We start from the raw sequence: 20,083 nt of genomic DNA on the forward strand, positions 1-20,083 counted from the left end.
GAATGACGACGTTCTGTTTTTTCCCGGGCTCTGAGCGCCTATGGACGACGTGGGAAGTGTCACGTTAGAGCAGAGATCCTTAGTAAATGATAGAGATGGAAAAGAAGTTCAAGAAATGGTCAGACAGGCCACTTCCTGTAAAGGAATCTCTCAGGTTTTGACCTGCCATTTGAGTTCTGTTATACTCACAGACACCATTCAAACAGTTTTAGAAAATTTAGGGTGTTTTCTATCCATATGTAATAAGTATATGCATATTCTAGTTACTGGGTAGGAGTGGTAACCAGATTAAATCAGGTATGTTTTTTATCCAGCCGTGTCAATACTGCCCCCTAGCCCTAACGTGACAGCAATTAACATGAAACATAAAGATGATTTAACAATATGCAGGAGACTATAGTTGAGTTGCAGAAATAGGAACGTCAAGAAATGTCTGAAAATAGATTTAATATCATAGATTTAATTTTATAGATGTAATATCATAGATTTAATATCATTGATTTAATATCATTGATTTAATATCATACGATTTACGAGCATAGATTTAATATCATAGATTTAATATCATAGATGTAATATCATTGATTTAATATCATACATTTAATATCATACATTTAATGTCATTGATTGAATATCATTCATTTAATATCATTGATTTAATATCACTGTAAAATTAACAATTCACCTAGAAGGCATACAGCTTCAGTTACAAAGCACCAACAAGTATTACAAGGCAGCGGATAGCGTAGCAGTTGAGCGAGTTGTGCCAGTAATCGAAAGGTTGCTAGTTTGAATCCCAGAGCAGACCATATAAAACATCTGTCGATGTGCCCTTGAACAATGCCCTTTAGCCTAGTCGCTCTAGATAAAATATTATTCTAGGCATGAACGTCTTAGAGTTACAAGGCAAAGCATTAACAAGCCAGAAGCCTATAGGAAATTAGACTTTACAACCTTTTTCCATGGGCAGGATACAGGATAAGAAGCAGAACAAAGGCATTTCATTCCATTTATAACATTGGAAGGTGAGAATTTCTGGTACAAAAACCAACCAGCATTGACCAATCAAACGATACCAAGTCACAGTACCCCGAATACCCTGTCCCAATCTCCACAGGATGTCACAGCATTCCAAGGGTTGAGTGGGGGATGAGTCCAATGCAACTGAATTCCTAAAGACAATAAAACCTATTTGCATACTGTAGTTTAGAGTTCCCCCTACACAGATACAAGTTAGCACAGAGATCATACATCCATGTAGATAGCATCAGAGTTCACCTCAGGGGACAAGTTTCAGATAGATACCAAACATGGCTAAATTATATCATTCTATCACACATTTCAGTAGTCAGTCTGCTGGACACTGTGTGAGACAGAGAGAGGCATTTTGGACCCTTGACGGGGAAAGGCCTGACTGGTGCTTGGGCATTGTTTTGGGCCATTTGTCATGCGGACCCAAAGGTGACAGAGAGCACATAAATTAGGACTTAGCCCAAATGTGCTAGTGTCAGGCTAATGCCCTCTGCAGCAGAACGACTCCCCACCAATTCCCTTCTCTTCTCATCGTCCAATGCCTGGTTCAGCGAACAGGGCCCTCTGTGCTAAAGGGCCTGAAGTATGGCCCTCCTAGTGGGGCATACTCTCCCTGCTGCCTCCCTTCCCTCTGGATCTCCACAGGACAAGGCAGGGGAGTTGTCCATCTTGCTGGCCCCAATTTCCACCTCACAGCTGGGGCACTGTGATCTTGCTCTGATGCCTGACTCCCAAACCACTGGAGCTCTGCTTTTGAGAAAAACCCCTCTCTCATGGTGGGATCAAATACATTTTCTTTACCTCCTGAGGTTAATACTCTCTCTCATAATTAAATTCTCTCTCTTGCTCTCCTTCTCTCTCTGAATTCAATTCAAAGGGGCTTTATTAGCATGTTAAGTCTCAGGTTTTTGCTCGCCTAAATTAAAATTCCTCATGATAATCTGTAGACCATGCTATTTACCAAGAGAGTTTTCATATATATTTTTCTTAGCTCTCTATTTACCACGACAAACTGATGCTGGCACTAAGACCACACTCAATGAGCTGTATTGGGCCATAAGCACACAAGGAAATGCACATCCAGAGGAGTGGCCGGTGATTTAATGCAGGAAAACTGAAATCTGTTTTACCTCATTTTTACCAGCATGCCAGAAGTACAACTAGAGGCAACAAAGCTCAACATTTTCTGAACATCACGCGCCAATGTAAAATGGGGTTTTTGGATATAAATTTGAACTTTATCGAACAAAACATACATGTATTGTGTAACATTGAGTCCTGGGAGTGTCATCTGATGAAGATCGTCAAAGGTTAGTGATTAATATTAGCTGTATTTCTGGTTTTTGTGAGGCCTCTTCTTGCTTGGAAAATGGCTGTGTGGTTTTTCTTGTCTCAGCGCTGTCCTAACGTAATCTAATGTTGTGCTTTCGCCGTAAAGCCTTTTTGAAATTGGACAATGTGGTTGGATTAACGAGAAGTGTATCTTTAAAATGGAATATAATAGTAGTATGTTTGAGAAATTTGAATTATGAGATGTTTGTTGTTTTGAATTTGCCGCCCTGCTATTTCACTGGCTGTTGAATAGTATGTCCCGCGGGTGGGACGCTAGCGTCCCACATACCCCAGAGAGGTTAAGGGGACCTGCGACCGAAAATGTTGCTTATAAATTGATCTGTGGTCACCATAGATCGAAATGGAGCATTGAGCGTTAGCCCTGGTTCACACAGACTCAGTTGTTTTCTGAGCATGTGGGATGTAGGATGTGAAATCTGAAACCACTTGAAGCTGGGATGATCCTCCTACCATTTAATTTGCTTTTCTGACTGTCTATCAACTCCTGGCTGTACCTTATGTGACAGCCACTGGCAAATTACATCCCAGCAATCTTTGTATCGTAGCACAGCAGGAACGAGTGGTTTCGTCACCGTAGCACATTCAGAGATTGATTTACAGACATCATCTAAAATAATTCATACATTTTTAACCCGAAAACACTTTCTGTTTTTCATAGAAGGACAATATTAATATGAGATGAAAGGCGAGTTCCTAAGGAGTTCAGGAAGCCAAATTAGAGCCCTGTGAGATGTTCGTTGCAATGCGGGCAGATGTTTTGATCAAGAGAGACACTAAAGATACCAATATGTATTTTACACTAATAAGGAAGGTGAAATATAAAAGTTAGTCATTTTATAATTTGTCATGCTATATTTTACGGAAGCATATAAGTAATTTCAAGCCTTATTTATACAGTTTTGTAGAATAGGAAATGCATCATAAAATATTTCATATTTTTATCATATTTGTACTGTGTATTTAAGCTCGTATCCTTCAAAGTGACTGCACCGCAGCAAAATATAACTATTTTTACCAGAAAAGTGAGATTTTGACCGTTCTTGGAGTATGCAGCATTACTAGTTATTGTTTATGGCCCTCTTATGATAAATGATTACTTTCGAGGATTAAGTAGATTACATTTTCAATTACATTTAGTTACATTTAACTGGTTTAATAACTCTATCGACAACATCATCCCCACAGTGACCATATATACATATCCTAACCAAAAGCCATGGATTGCAGGCAACATCTGCACTGAGATAATGGCAAGAGCTGCCGCTTTCAAAGAGTGGGATGCGAATCCAGATGCTTATAAGAAATGCCACGATGCCCTCAGACGAGCCATCAAACAGGCAAAGATTGAATACAGGACTAAGATCAAATCCTACTACGCCGGCTCTGATGCTCGTCGGATGTGGCTGGGCTTGCAAACTATTATGGATTACACAGGGAAACCCAGCCAGTCAGCTGCCCAGTGACGCAAGCCAACCAGTTGGGCTAAATGCCTTCTATGCTCGCTTTGAGGCAAGCAACAATGAACCATGCATGAGAGCACCAGCAGTTCCGGATGACCAAATTCACAGACATTTTCAACCTCTCCCTGACCCAGTCTGTAATACCTACATGATTCAAGCAGACTACCATAGTCCCTGTGCCCAAGAAATCCAAGGTAACCTGTCTAATTGAATATCAGCCCATAGCACTCACATCTGTAGCCATGAAATTCTTTGAAAGGCTGGTCATGGCTCACACCATCATCCCAGACACACTGAACCTACTACAATACACATATCGCCCCAACTGATCCAGAGATGACCGAACCTCTATTGCACTCCACACTGCCCTCTCCCACCTTGACAAGAGGAACACCTATGTGAGAATAATGTTTGTTGACTACAGCTCAGCATTCAACACCCTAGCGCCCTCGAAACTCATCACTAAGCTCAGGACACTGTGACTGAACACCTCCCTCTGCAACTGGATCCTGGACTTCCTGACGAACTGCCCCCAGGTGGTGAGGGTAGGCAACAGCACATCCGTCATGCTGACCCTCAACGCGGGGGCCCCTCAGGGGTCCATGCTTAGTCCCCTCATGTACTCCCTGTTTACCCATGACTGCATGACAGCACACAACTTCAACACCATAATGAAGTTTTCTGACAACACGACGGTTGTTGGCCTGATCACCGGCGGCAATTAAACCACCTATAGAGAGGAGATCAGAGACCTGGCAGTGCCCTTCCAGGACAACAACCTCTCCCTCAATGTGGGCAAGACAAAGAGGCTGATCATGGACAACAGGAAACGGAGGTTCAAGCATGCCCCCGTCCACATCGATGGGGCTGTAGTGGAACGGGTTGATAGCTTCAAGTTCATCGGTGTCCATCTCACTACGGAATGAATGTGGTCCAGATAAAAAAACACAGTCGTGAAGAAGGTATGACGACTTCTCTATACCAGACGGTGTCAGAGGAAGGCCCTAAAAACTGTCAAGGACTCCAACCACACAAAACATAGACCATTCTCTCTGCAACCACACAATGGTACTGATGCACCAAGTCTGGAACCAGCAGGACCCTTAACAGCTTCTACCCCCAAGTCATAAAACTACTAAATAGTTAACTGAACCTGGCCTATCTGCATTGACTATTTTTGCCCTAACTCTTTTGACTCATCACATACATTGCTGCTGTTGATTATCTATGCTGTTGACTAGTCACTTTATCCCTACCTACAGTTGAAGTTGGAAGTTTACATACGCCTTAGCCAAATACATTTCAACTCAGTTTTTCACAATTCCTGACATTTAATCCCAGTAGAACTTCCCTGTCTTAGGTCAGTTAGGATCACCACTTTATTTTAAGAATGTGAAATGTCAGAATAATAGCAGAGAGAATTATTTATTTCAGCTTTAATTTCTTTCACCACATTCCCAGTGGGTCAGAAGTTTACATACAGTCAATTAGCATTTGGTAGCATTGCCTTTAAAATGTTTAACTTGGGTCAAACGTTTTGGGTAGCCTTCCACAAGCTTCCCACAATAAGTTGGGTGAATTTTGGCCTATTGCTCCTGACAGAGCTGGTGTACCTGAGTCAGGTTTGTAGGCCTCCTTGCTCGCACACACTTTTTCAGTTCTGCCCACAAATTTTCTATGGGATTGAGGTCAGGGTTTTGTGATGGCCACTCCTGTCACGTCTGTCAGAATGATCGGACCTAGATGATCGGACCTCCCCCCAACAGTATGTCTCCTTCTCCCTTCAACAGTATGACTCTCTCTCCCTTCAACAGTATGGCTCTCTCTCCCTTCAACAGCATGACTCTCTCTCCCTTCAACAGTATGTCTCTCTCTCCCCCCAACAGTATGGCTCTCTCTCCCTTCAACAGTATGATTCTCTCTCCCTTCAACAGTATGGCTTACTCTCCCTCCAATACTATGGCTCTCTATTCCTTCAATAGTATGGCTCACTCTCCCACAAAAAGTATGGCTCCCTATCCCTTCAACACTAACTCTGTCTCTCAATTCAATAGTTTGGCTCTCTCTCCTTTCAATAGTATGGCTCGATCTCCCTTAAATAGTAAAGGCTCACTCTCCCTTCAATTGTATGGCTCACTCTAACTACAATAGTATGGCTCACTATCCCATCAGCAGTATGGCTCACTCTCCCTTCAACAGTATGACTCTCTCTCCCTTCAACAGCATGACTCTTTCTCCCTTCAACAGGATGACTCTCTCTCCCTTCAACAGTATGGCTCTCTCACCCCCAACAGTATGACTCTCTCTCCCTTCAACAGTATTGCTGTCTCTCCCTTCAATAGTATGGCTCTCTCTCCTTCAACAGTATGACTCACTCCCTTCAATAGTATGGCTTTCTCTCCTTCAAAAGTTTGACTAACTCTCCCTTCAACAGTATGACTCACTCTCCCTTCAATAGTATGGCTCAATCTCCGTTCAATAGTAAAGGCTCACTCTCCCTTCAATTGTATGGCTCAATCTCCCTTCAATAGAATGGCTCACTCTCCCTTCAATAGTATGGCTAACCATCTCTTCAATTGTAAGGCTCTATCTCCCTCCAATACTATGGCTCTCTATTCCTTCAATAGTATGGCTCACCATCTCTTCAATTGTATGGCTCTATCTCCCTCCAATACTATGGCTCTCTATTCCTTCAACAGTATGGCTCACTCTTCCTTCAACAGTATGTCTCTCTCACCCTTCAACCATATGGCTAACTCTCCCTTCAACAGCATGACTCTCTCTCCCTTCAACAGTATGGCTCTCTCTCCCTTCAACAGTATGACTCTCTCTCCCTTCAACAGTATGACTCTCTCTCCCTTCAACAGTATGACTCTCTCTCCCTTCAACAGTATGACTCTCTCTCCCTTCAACAGTATGGCTCTCTCCCCCTTCAACAGCATGACTCTCTCTCCCTTCAACAGCATGACTCTCTCTCCCTTCAACAGCATGGCTCTCTCTCCCTTCAACAGCATGACTCTCTCTCCCTTCAACAGTATGACTCTCTCTCCCTTCAACAGCATGACTCTCTCCCTTCAACAGTATGACTCTCTCTCCCTTCAACAGCATGACTCACTCTCAATTCGATAGTTTGTCTCTCTCTCCCGTCAACCGTATGACTCTCTCTCCCTTCAACAGTAAGACTCTCTCTCCCTTCAACAGCATGACTCTCTCTCCCTTCAACAGCATGACTCTCTCTCCCTTCAACAGCATGGCTCTCTCTCCCTTCAACAGTATGACTCTCTCTCCCTTCAACAGTATGGCTCTCTCACCCCCAACAGTATGGCTCTCTCTCCCTTCAACAGTATGGCTCTCTCACCCCCAACAGGATGACTCTCTCTCCCTTCAACAGTATGACTCTCTCACCCCCAACAGTATGACTCTCTCTCCCTTCAATAGTATGACTCTCTCTCCCTTCAACAGTATGACTCTCTCTCCCTTCAACAGTATGGCTCACTCGCCCTTCAACAGTATGACTCTCTCTCCCTTCAACAGTATGACTCTCTCTACCTTCAACAGTATGACTCTCTCTCCCTTCAACAGCATGACTCTCTCTCCCTTCAACAGTATGACTCTCTCTCCCTTCAACAGCATGACTCTCTCTCCCTTCAACAGCATGACTCTCTCTCCCTTCAACAGCATGACTCTCTCTCCCTTCAACAGCATGACTCTCTCTCCCTTCAACAGCATGACTCTCTCTCTCCTTTCAACAGCATGACTCTCTCTCCCTTCAACAGCATGACTCTCTCTTCCTTCAACAGCATGACTCTCTCTCCCTTCAACAGTATGGCTCTCTCTCCCTTCAACAGCATGACTCTCTCTCCCTTCAACAGTATGTCTCTCTTTCCCCCCAACAGTATGGCTCTCTCTCCCTTCAACAGTATGACTCTCTCTCCCTTCAACAGTATGGCTTACTCTCCCTTCAACAGCATGACTCTCTCTCCCTTCAACAGTATGGCTCTCTCTCCATTCAACAGTATGACTCTCTCTCCCTTCAACAGTATGACTCTCTCTCCCTTCAACAGTATGACTCTCTCTCCCTTCAACAGTATGACTCTCTCTCCCTTCAACAGTATGACTCTCTCTCCCTTCAACAGTATGGCTCTCTCTCCCTTCAACATTATGGCTCACTCTCCCTTCAACAGTATGGCTCACTCTCCCTTCAACAGTATGGCTCACTCTCCCTTCAACAGTATGGCTCTCTCTCCCTTCAACAGCATGACTCTCTCTCCCTTCAACAGTATGTCTCTCTTTCCCCCCAACAGTATGGCTCTCTCTCCCTTCAACAGTATGACTCTCTCTCCCTTCAACAGTATGGCTTACTCTCCCTTCAACAGCATGACTCTCTCTCCCTTCAACAGAATGGCTCTCTCTCCATTCAACAGTATGACTCTCTCTCCCTTCAACAGTATGACTCTCTCTCCCTTCAACAGTATGACTCTCTCTCCCTTCAACAGTATGACTCTCTCTCCCTTCAACAGTATGACTCTCTCTCCCTTCAACAGTATGGCTCTCTCTCCCTTCAACATTATGGCTCACTCTCCCTTCAACAGTATGGCTCACTCTCCCTTCAACAGTATGGCTCACTCTCCCTTCAACAGTATGGCTCCCTCTCCCTTCAACAGTATGACTCTCTCTCCCTTCAACAGTATGGCTCACTCTCCCTTCGACAGTATGACTCTCTCCCTTCAACAGTATGACTCTCTCTCCCTTCAACAGTATGACTCTCTCTCCCTTCAACAGTATGGCTGTCTCTCTCGTCAACAGTATGGCTCACTCTCCCTTCAACAGTATGACTCTCTCTCCCTTCAACAGTATGACTCTCTCTCCCTTCAACAGTATGGCTCACTCTCCCTTCAAAATTATGGCTCACTCTCCCTTCAACAGTATGGCTCACTCTCCCTTCAACAGTATGGCTCTCTCTCCCTTCAACAGTATGTCTCTCTCTCCCTTCAACAGTATGGCTCTCTCTCCCTTCAACAGTATGGCTCACTCTCCCTTCAACAGTATGGCTCACTCTCCCTTCAACAGTATGGCTCACTCTCCCTTCAACAGTATGACTCACTCTCCCTTCAACAGTATGGCTCACTCTCCCTTCAACAGTATGACTCTCTCTCCCTTCAACAGTATGACTCTCTCTCCCTTCAACAGTATGACTCTCTCTCCCTTCAACAGTATGGCTCACTCGCCCTTCAACAGTATGACTCTCTCTCCCTTCAACAGTATGACTCTCTCTACCTTCAACAGTATGACTCTCTCTCCCTTCAACAGCATGACTCTCTCTCCCTTCAACAGTATGACTCTCTCTCCCTTCAACAGCATGACTCTCTCTCCCTTCAACAGCATGACTCTCTCTCCCTTCAACAGCATGACTCTCCCTTCAACAGTATGACTCTCTCTCCCTTCAACAGTATGACTCTCTCTCCCTTCAACAGTATGACTCTCTCTCCCTTCAAGAGTATGACTCTCTCTGCCTTCAACAGCATGACTCTCTCTCCCTTCAACAGCATGACTCTCTCTCCCTTCAACAGCATGACTCTCTCTCCCTTCAACAGCATGACTCTCTCTTCCTTCAACAGCATGACTCTCTCTCCGTTCAACAGCATGGCTCTCTCTCCCTTCAACAGTATGACTCTCTCTCCCTTCAACAGTATGGCTCTCTCACCCCCAACAGTATGGCTCTCTCTCCCTTCAACAGTATGGCTCTCTCACCCCCAACAGTATGACTCTCTCTCCCTTCAACAGTATGGCTCTCTCACCCCCAAAAGTATGACTCTCTCTCCCTTCAACAGTATGTCTCTCTTTCCCGCCAACAGTATGGCTCTCTCTCCCTTCAACAGTATGACTCTCTCTCCCTTCAACAGTATGACTCTCTCTCCCTTCAACAGTATGACTCTCTCTCCCTTCAACAGCATGACTCTCTCTCCCTTCAACAGTATGGCTCTCTCTCCCTTCAACAGCATGACTCTCTCTCCCTTCAACAGCATGACTCTCTCTCCCTTCAACAGTATGGCTCTCTCTCCCTTCAACAGCATGACTCTCTCTCCCTTCAACAGTATGACTCTCTCTCCCTTCAACAGCATGACTCTCTCTCCCTTCAACAGTATGACTCTCTCTCCCTTCAACAGTATGGCTGTCTCTCTCGTCAACAGTATGGCTCACTCTCCCTTCAACAGTATGACTCTCTCTCCCTTCAACAGTATGACTCTCTCTCCCTTCAACAGTATGACTCTCTCTCCCTTCAACAGTATGGCTCTCTCTCCCTTCAACATTATGGCTCACTCTCCCTTCAACAGTATGGCTCACTCTCCCTTCAACAGTATGGCTCACTCTCCCTTCAACAGTATGGCTCTCTCTCCCTTCAACAGTATGACTCTCTCTCCCTTCAACAGTATGGCTCTCTCCCTTCAACAGTATGACTCTCTCTCCCTTCAACAGTATGACTCTCTCTCCCTTCAACAGTATGACTCTCTCTCCCTTCAACAGTATGGCTGTCTCTCTCGTCAACAGTATGGCTCACTCTCCCTTCAACAGTATGACTCTCTCTCCCTTCAACAGTATGACTCTCTCTCCCTTCAACAGTATGGCTCACTCTCCCTTCAAAATTATGGCTCTCTCTCCCTTCAACAGTATGGCTCTCTCCCCCTTCAACAGTATGGCTCTCTCTCCCTTCAACAGTATGACTCTCTCTCCCTTCAACAGTATGGCTCACTCTCCCTTCAACAGTATGGCTCACTCTCCCTTCAACAGTATGACTCTCTCCCTTCAACAGTATGACTCTCTCTCCCTTCAACAGTATGACTCTCTCTCCCTTCAACAGTATGGCTCACTCTCCCTTCAACATTATGGCTCACTCTCCCTTCAACAGTATGGCTCACTCTCCTTTCAACAGTATGGCTCACTCTCCCTTCAACAGAATGGCTCACTCTCCCTTCAACAGTATGGCTCACTCTCCCTTCAACAGTATGGCTCACTCTCCCTTCAACAGTATGACTCTCTCTCCCTTCAACAGTATGGCTGTCTCTCCCTTCAACAGTATGACTCTCTCTCCCTTCAACAGTATGGCTCACTCTCCCTTCAACAGTATGACTCTCTCTCCCTTCAACAGTATGACTCTCTCTCCCTTCAACAGTATGGCTCACTCTCCCTTCAACAGTATGACTCTCTCTCCCTTCAACAGTATGACTCTCTCTACCTTCAACAGTATGACTCTCTCTCCCTTCAACAGCATGACTCTCTCTCCCTTCAACAGTATGACTCTCTCTCCCTTCAACAGCATGACTCTCTCTCCCTTCAACAGCATGACTCTCTCTCCCTTCAACAGCATGACTCTCTCTCCCTTCAACAGTATGACTCTCTCTCCCTTCAACAGTATGACTCTCTCTCCCTTCAACAGTATGACTCTCTCTCCCTTCAACAGCATGACTCTCTCTCCCTTCAACAGCATGACTCTCTCTCCCTTCAACAGCATGACTCTCTCTCCCTTCAACAGCATGACTCTCTCTCCCTTCAACAGCATGACTCTCTCTCTCCTTTCAACAGCATGACTCTCTCTCCCTTCAACAGCATGACTCTCTCTCCTTTCAACAGTATGACTCTCTCTCCTTTCAACAGTATGTCTCTCTCCCTTCAACCGTATGACTCTCTCTCCTTTCAACAGTATCTCTGTATGTTTTAAAATCAATAATATTTTCTTGAAAGTAGTGCACTATATAGGGAATACAGTGTAATTTGGGATGGATCCTAAATGAATGCCACAGTTCATCCCCTTTCATGCCTACACCACTACCATCCCGCCTGTTGTGGCTTGCAGCAGCGGGAAGCCTTTCTGAGCAATAATGCCTCACGACCAATAACTAGATTTTAAATAGACTCAGAAGAAAAGCAGTTGGCCTTTATGGGTCTTTTTAATGAAAGCTGGAATCCCAGAGGAGAAGAGGAAGAGGTGATTGTTAAATGAAATGAGATGAAATGTGGTTTAATGTATGTGTGTGTGTATGTGTGTATGCTTGCTTGTCTGGCTGAGCCAACTGTATTTGTGGCCAAACAGAGCAGGAGGGGAGAAGCTCTGACTCAGAGCTTTTAGTAATCAGTGTCACATTGGCAGAGAGGCTATCTTAGACTAATGAGAGGTGCAGACAGCTAGGCCAGTTGGTATGTGTGTCTCTTTCTCTCCTCTCTCCCTTTCTCTCTCTCCCTGTCTCCCTCCAGCACCCCTCTCCTTCCCCTCCATCCCTCCCTCCCACTTTCTCTCTCTTTGCTTTGTATCTCTATTTTTGCATCTCTCCCTCCACCTCTACATCCATCCAACTCTCTCTCTCTCTCTCTGTCTCTCTGTCTCACACATGGAGAAATGACCAGTGTTGAGACCCAAGTTGTTCTGCCTGCCTGCGGTAGAACCTGCTGATGGGGTTTAACATAGATAGGGAGGTCAAGATGCTTCAACTTCCTGTCCTGTAGGAACCTAAAACTGCACATCACATCAGAAAGGAGAAGAGAGGAGAGGGGAGGGAGGATTAGAGAGAGAAAGAGAGGGAAAGATAGTAGGAGAAAGTGTAGGAGAGAAAAAAAGAGGGAGAGAGAAAGAGAGAGAGAGAGCTCAGCTAAAACACAGATCCTGTATGAGCAGAGTGGTAAGGATAGCAAAACTAGTTGAAAGGTGTTGGAAAAGTGCAGATTGCAATAAAATGCAATCTTTATTGGTCAATATGTGAAAACTGTGATTTGATTGTAAATCTCATGTTGTGAGATGTTGCTTTCTGAATCTAACCTTTACATCAGTCTGTGTAGGCAAATACTCCTTTTTTCATTTTCAGATAAGTATTTTCTATCCCTCGCTTCCTCGACCACAGAGGTCAAGTGTTTGTTATGAGGAACTTTGCTTATCAATCTGTGAGAGTCCAATAAGATAATGATTGAGCAGGGACAACACACAGAGGTTTAATATAGTGTGGAGGTCAGGTCGGATCAATACCACGGGTATTAACTGATCACTCTTCTTTAAGGTCTTTGGGGGAATAGAATGGGTCTGGCTGTTCTGGGGAGTGATGAGATCGATGTAAATAAAGTTAGAAAGAACCTAAACACTTCTCAGCAGCCATCTTGGATACGTCACTCTGGGGGAAAGAAAGGTAAAAATCAAGTACTGATTGGCTGACAGACCTGTCTCTGTCAACAGGGAAAGAGGGAGAAGGATGGAGAGAGAGGGGAAGGGCAAAGAAAGAGAAAGAGCAAGAGAGAGAAAGAGCAAGAGAGAGAGAGAGAGCAAGAGAGAGAGAGCAAGAGAGAGAGAGTAGATAGTGGCTCCACTCAGTTTTCCAAATGGTATATAACTCATGTGCTTCTACATCTGCATTGCTTGGGGTTTCTGGGTTTCTGTATAAGCACTATATGACATCTGCTGATGTAAAAAGGGCTTTATAAATAATTGTGATTTAATGATTGATTTGACAAAAACATTATTCATGAGGCAGCATCTGTTTCATAGACACATTCATTTGACTGTGGGGCCAAAAAAAAATGACACACAAAAGACATCCATTCTGTTTTGTGTGTGAAAGAGAGAGATTTGATGAGAGAGAAGGGCATGACAGGCTATACAGAAAGTAAAGAGAGGGAGAAGGGGGGTAGATAGAGAGAGAGAAGGAGAGAAAAAAAGAGAGAGAAAGAAAGAAAGAGAGAGAAAGAGAGAAGAGGAGAAAAAGAAGAGAAAAAGAAAGAGAGAGAGGAGATAGAGAGTAGGAGATAGAGAGGAGAAAGAGAGAGAGTGGGAGATAGAGGAGAGAGAGAGTAGGAGGAAGAGAGAGAGAGAGTAGGAGGAAGAGAGAGAGAGTAGGAGGAAGCGAGAGAGAGAGTAGGAGGAAGAGAGAGAGAGTAGGAGGAAGCGAGAGAGAGAGAGACAGAGAGAGAGTAGGAGATAGAAAGGAGAAAGAGAGAGAGGAGAAAGAGAGAGGGAGAAAGAGAGAGAGAGAGAAGATAGAGAGAGTAAGAGAGAGTAGGAGATAGAGAGAGAGAGGGAAGGAGATAGAGGCGAAAGAGATAGAGAGGAGAAAGAGAGAGAGAGTAAGAGATAGATGACATAGAGAGGCGAGAGAGAGAGAGAGTAGGAGGAAGAAAGAGAGAGAGAGGAGAAAGAGAGAGGGAGAAAGAGAGAGAGAGAGAGAGAGAGAGAGAGAGAGAGAGGGAAGGAGATAGAGGCGAAAGAGATAGAGAGGAGAAAGAGAGAGAGTAAGAGATAGATGAGATAGAGAGGCGAGAGAGAGAGTAGGAGGAAGAAAGAGAGAGAGAGGAGAAAGAGAGAGGGAGAAAGAGAGAGAGAGAGAGAGAGAGAGAGAGAGAGAGAGAGAGAAGGAGATAGAGAGAGTAGAAGATAGAGGAGAAAGGGAGAAGGAGATAGAGGAGATAGAGAGAGAGGAGAGAGAGAGAGAGGAGAGAGAGAGAGTAGGAGATAGAGGAGAAAGAGAGAGAGAGTAAGAGAGAGAGAGAGAGAGTAGGAGGAAGAGAGAGAGAGAGAGAGTAGGAGGAAGAGAGAGAGAGAGAGTAGGAGGAAGAGAGAAAGAGAGAGTAGGAGGAAGAGAGAGAGAGAGAGTAGGAGGAAGAGAGAGAGAGAGTAGGAGGAAGAGAGAGAGAGAGAGAGAGAAGAGAGAGAGAGAGTAGGAGGAAGAGAGAGAGAGAGAATGAGGAAGAGAGAGAGAGCGAGTAGGAGGAAGAGAGAGAGAGAGAAGGAGGAAGAGAGAGAGAAGGAGGAAGAGAGAGAGAGAAGAGAGAGAGCAATCTACCTCTCTACCTCTACATCTACCTCTACCTCTTTACCTCTACCTCCCTCTACCTATTTCTCTACCTCTACCTCTACCGCTACATCTACCTCCACCTCTATCTCTACCTCTATACCTCTACCTCCCTACCTCTACCTCTCTACCTACAGTGCCTTTGGAAAGTATTCAGACCCCTTGATTTTTTTCCACATTTGTTAGGTTACAGCCTTATTCTAAAATTGAATTAATAAAATATTTTATTCAGCAATCTACACACAATACCCCATACAATACCCTCACCAGCTGGGGGCGGCCCATCAGGAAGTCTAGGATCCAGTTGCAGAGGGAGGTGTTTAGTCCCAGGATCATCACTAAGCTAAGGATCCTGGGACTAAACACCTCCCTCTGCAACTGGACCCTGGACTTCCTTGACGGGCTGCCCCCAGCTGGTGAGGGTAGGTAGCAACACATCTGCCACGCTGATCCTCAACACTGGAGCTCCACAGGGGTGCGTGCTCAGTCCCCTCTTGTACTCCATGTTCACCCACGACTGCATGGCCAGGCACAACTCCAACACCATCATTAAGTTTGCAGAAGACACAACAGTGGTAGGCCTGATCATCAACAATTACGAGACAACCTATAGGGAGGAGGTCAGAGACCTGGCCAGGTGGTGCCAGAATAACAACCTATCCCTCAATGTAACCAAGACTAAGGAGATGATTGTGGACTACAGGAAAAGGAGGACAGAGCACGCCCCCATTCTCATCGACGGGGCTGTAGTGGAGCAGGTTGAGAGCTTCAAGTTCCTTGGTGTCCACATCAACAACAAACTAGAATGGTCCAAACACACCAAGACAGTCGTGAAGAGGGCATGACAAAACCTATTCCCCCTCAGGAGACTAAAAAGATTTGGCATGGGTCCTGAGATCCTCAAAAGGTTCTACAGCTGCAACATCGAGAGCATCCTGACTGGTTGCAACACTGCCTGGTACGGCAATTGCTCGGCCTCCAACCGCAAGGCACTACAGAGGGTAGTGTGTACGGCCCAGTACATCACTGGGGCTGAGGTGCCTGCCATCCAGGACCTCTACACCAGGCGGTGTCAGAGGAAGGCACTAAAAATTGTCAAAGACCCCAGCCAGCAGAGTCATAGACTGTTCTCTCTACTACCGCATGGCAAGCGGTACCGGAGTGTCAAGTCTTGGACAAAAAGGCTTCTCAACAGTTTTTACCCCCAAGCCATAAGACTCCTGAACAGGTAATCAAATGGCTACCCGGACTATTTGCATTGTGTGCCCTCCCCCCAACCCCTCTTTTTATGCTGCTGCTACTCTCTGTTTATCATATATGCATAGTCACTTTAACTATACATTCATGTACATACTACCTCAATTGGGCCGACCAACCAGTGCTCCCGTACATTGGCTAACCGGGCTATCTGCATTGTGTCCCGCCACCCACCACCCGCCATCCCCTCTTTTACGCTACTGCTACTCTCTGCTCATCATATAAGCATAGTCACTTAACCATATCTACATGTACATACTACCTCAATCAGCCTGACTAACCAGTGTCTGTATGTAGCCCCGCTACTTTTATAGTCTCGCTATTGTCTATAGCCTGTCTTTTTACTGTTGTTTTATTTCTGTACTTATCTATTGTTCAACTAACACCTTTTTTTGCGCTATTGGTTAGAGCCTGTAAGTAAGCATTTCACTGTAAGTTCTACACCTGTTGAATTTGGCGCACATGACAAATAAAAACGTTGATTTGATTTGATAATGATGAAGCAAAAAGAGGATTTTCGAAATATTTGCTAATTTATAAAAATAGGGGGGGAGGGCACACAATGCAAATAGTCCGGGTAGCCATTTCACTCTAGTGGTAGCATGAGACGGAGTCTACAACCCACACAAGTGGCTCAGGTAATGCAGCACATCCAGGATGGCACATCAATGCGAGCTGTGGCAAGAAGGTTTGTTGTGTCTGTCAGCGTAGTGTCCAGAGCATGGAGGCGCTACCAGGAGACAGGCCAGTACATCAGGAGACGTGGAGGAGGCCGTAGGAGGGAAACAACCCAGCAGCAGGGCCGCTACCTGCGCCTTTTTGCAAGGAGGAGCAGGAGGAGCACTGCCAGAAACCTGCAAAATGACCTCCAGCAGGCCACAAATGTGCATGTGTCTGCTCAAACGGTCAGAAACAGACTCCAACAGACTCCATTGATGCTATGGACTGGCCCGCCCGTTTCCCAGACCTGAATCCAATTGAGCACATCTGGGACATCATGTCTTGCTCCATCCACCAACGCCACGTTGCACCACAGACTGTCCAGGAGTTGGCGGATGCTTTAGTCCAGGTCTGGGAGGAGATCCCTCAGGAGACATTCCACCACCTCATCAGGAGCATGCCCAGGCGTTGTAGGGAGGTCATACAGGCACGTGGAGGCCACACACACTACTGAGCCTCATTTTGACTTGTTTTAAGGACATTACATCAAAGTTGGATCAGCCTGTAGTGTGGTTTTCCACTTTAATTTTGAGTGTGACTCCAAATCCAGACCACCATGGGTTGATAAATTGGATTTCCATTGATTATTTTTGTGTGATTTTGTTGTCAGCACATTCAACTATGTAAAGAAAAAACTATTTAATAAGATTATTTCATTCATTCAGATCTAGGATGTGTTATTTTAGTGTTCCCTTTATTTTTTTGAGCAGTGTATTTTCAGGTCTCTCCAGAGATGTTCGATTGGGTTCAAGTTTGGGTCCTGGCTGGGCCATTCAAGGACATTCAGAAACTTGTCCCAAAGCTACTTCTGTGTTGTCTTGGCTGTGTGCTTAGGGTCGTTGTCTTGATGGAAAGTGAACCTCAACCAAGTCTGAGGTCCTGAGCACTCTGGAGCAGCTTTTCATCAAGGATCTCTCTGTACTTTGCTCTGTTCATCTTTCCCTCGATCCTGACTAGTCTCCCAGTCCCTGCCGCTGAAAAACATCCCCAGAGGATGATGCTGCCAGCACCATGCTTCACCGTAGGGAAGGCGCCAGATTTCCTCAAGACGATTTATTTTCTTTCATCAGACCAGAGAAACTTGTTCCTCATGGTCTGAGAGTCTTTAGGTGCCTTTTGACAAACTCAAGGCGGACTGTCATGTATGTGCCTTTTAATGTGGAGTGGCTTCCGTCTGGCCACTCAACCATAAATGCCTGATTTGTGGAGCGCTGCATAGATGGTTGTGTAGATTGACCTGTTTTCTCTTCGTCATTAAGGGGTGCTGTGTGTAGATTGATGAGAGATTCATTTGATTTGATCCATTATAAAAGTTCTTGAAATGTTCCACATTGACTGACCTTCATGTCTTAAAGTAACGATGGACTGTCATTTCACTTTGCTTATTGGAGTTGTTCTTGCCATAATATGGACTTGGTATTTTATCAAATCAGGCTATATTCTTTATACCACCTCTACATTGTCACAACACAACTGATTGGCTCAAATGCATTAACCTGTTAGGGCTAGGGGGCAGTATTTACACCGCCGGATAAAAAACGTACCCGATTTAATCTGGTTACCACTCCTACCCAGTAACTAGAATATGCATATACTTATTACATATGGATAGAAAACACCCTAAAGTTTCTAAAACTGTTTGAATGGTGTCTGTTAATATAACAGAACTTATTTGGCAGGCAAAAACCTGAGAAGGTTTCAAGCAGGAAGTGGCCTGTCTGACAAGGTGTTGTTGTTCTTGCTTCTGTTTATTGAAGAGTCAGGATCTTAGCTGTAACGTGACATTTCCTAGGGCTCCAATAGGCTCTCAGAGCCCGAGAAAAACCTGAACGATGACGAGGCAGCCTCAGGCTGAAACACATAATCGCCTTTGCCAAGTGGCCCATCAGAGGACAATGGAATTAGGCGCGTGCCCGATTCGACCCAGTGATATATTTTCCTTCGGCTGTTTATCTAATTGCAGATTCCCGGTCGGAATATTATCGCTTTTTTACGAGAAAAATGGCATGAAAATTGATTTTAAACAGCGGTTGACATGCTTCGAAGTACGGTAATGAAATATTTAGAAATCTTTTGTCACGAAATGCGCTGTGCGCGCGACCGTTATTTACCATTCGGATAGTGTCTGGGACGCACGAACAAAACGCCGCTGTTGGAACATAACTATGGATTATTTTGGACCAAACCTACATTTGTTATTGAAGTAGAAGTTCTGGGAGTGCATTCTGACGAAGAACAGGAAAGGTAAGACCATTTTTCTTATAGTAAATCTGATATTGGTGAGTGCTAAACCTGCTGGGTGTCTAAATAGCTAGCCCTGTGATGCCGGGCTATGTACTTAGAATATTGCAAAATGTGCTTGCACCGAAAAGCTATTTTAAAATCGGACACCGCGATTGCATAAAGGAGTTCTGTATCTATAATTCTTAAAATAATTGTTGTGTTTTTTGTGAACATTTATCGTGAGTAATTTAGTAAATTCACCGGAAGTTTGCGGTGGGTATGCTAGTTCTGAACATAACATGCTATATAAAAAGATGGTTTTTGATATAAATATGAACTTGATTGAACAAAACATGCATGTATTGTATAACATAATGTCCTAGGAGTGTCATCTGATGAAGATCATCAAAGGTTAGTGCTGCATTTACCTGTGGTTTTGTTTTTTGTGACATATATGCTTGCTTTGAAAATGGCTGTGTGATTATTTTTGTGAGGGTACTCTCCTGACATAATCTAATGTTTTGCTTTCGTTGTAAAGCCTTTTTGAAATCGGACAATGTGGTTAGATAAGTTATCCTGTTAGGGCTAGGGGGCAGTATTGACACGGCTGGATAAAAAACATACACGATTTAATCTGGTTACCACTCCTACCCAGTAACTAGAATATGCATATACTTATTACATATGGATAGAAAACACCCTAAAGTTTCTAAAACTGTTTGAATGGTGTCTGTGAGTATAACAGAACTCAAATGGCAGGTCAAAACCTGAGAAGTTCCTTTACAGGAAGTGGCCTGTCTGACCATTTCTTGAACTTCTTTTCCATCTCTATCTTTTACTAAGGATCTCTGCTCTAACGTGACACTTCCCACGTCTTCCATAGGCTCTCAGAGCCCGGGAAAAAACAGAATGTCGTCATTCCAGCCCCAGGCTGAAACACATTATCGCCTTTCTCAAGTGGCCGATCAAGGGACTCTGGGCTTATGCGCGTGACCCGACCGCCCCCGCCTTTGTGATTTTTTCCTCTGTTTGCCGAAAAGGAGATTACCTGTCGGAATATTATCGCTTTTCTACGAGAAAAATGGCGTAAAAATTGATTTTAAACAGCGGTTGACATGCTTCGAAGTACGGTAATGGAATATTTAGAATTTTATTGTCACGAATTGCGCCATGCGCGCGACACTTCTTTACCATTTCGGATAGTGTCTGGAA

This window comes from Salmo salar, chromosome ssa09, assembly GCF_905237065.1.
Source record: "Salmo salar chromosome ssa09, Ssal_v3.1, whole genome shotgun sequence".
NCBI classification, from domain to species: domain Eukaryota; kingdom Metazoa; phylum Chordata; class Actinopteri; order Salmoniformes; family Salmonidae; genus Salmo; species Salmo salar.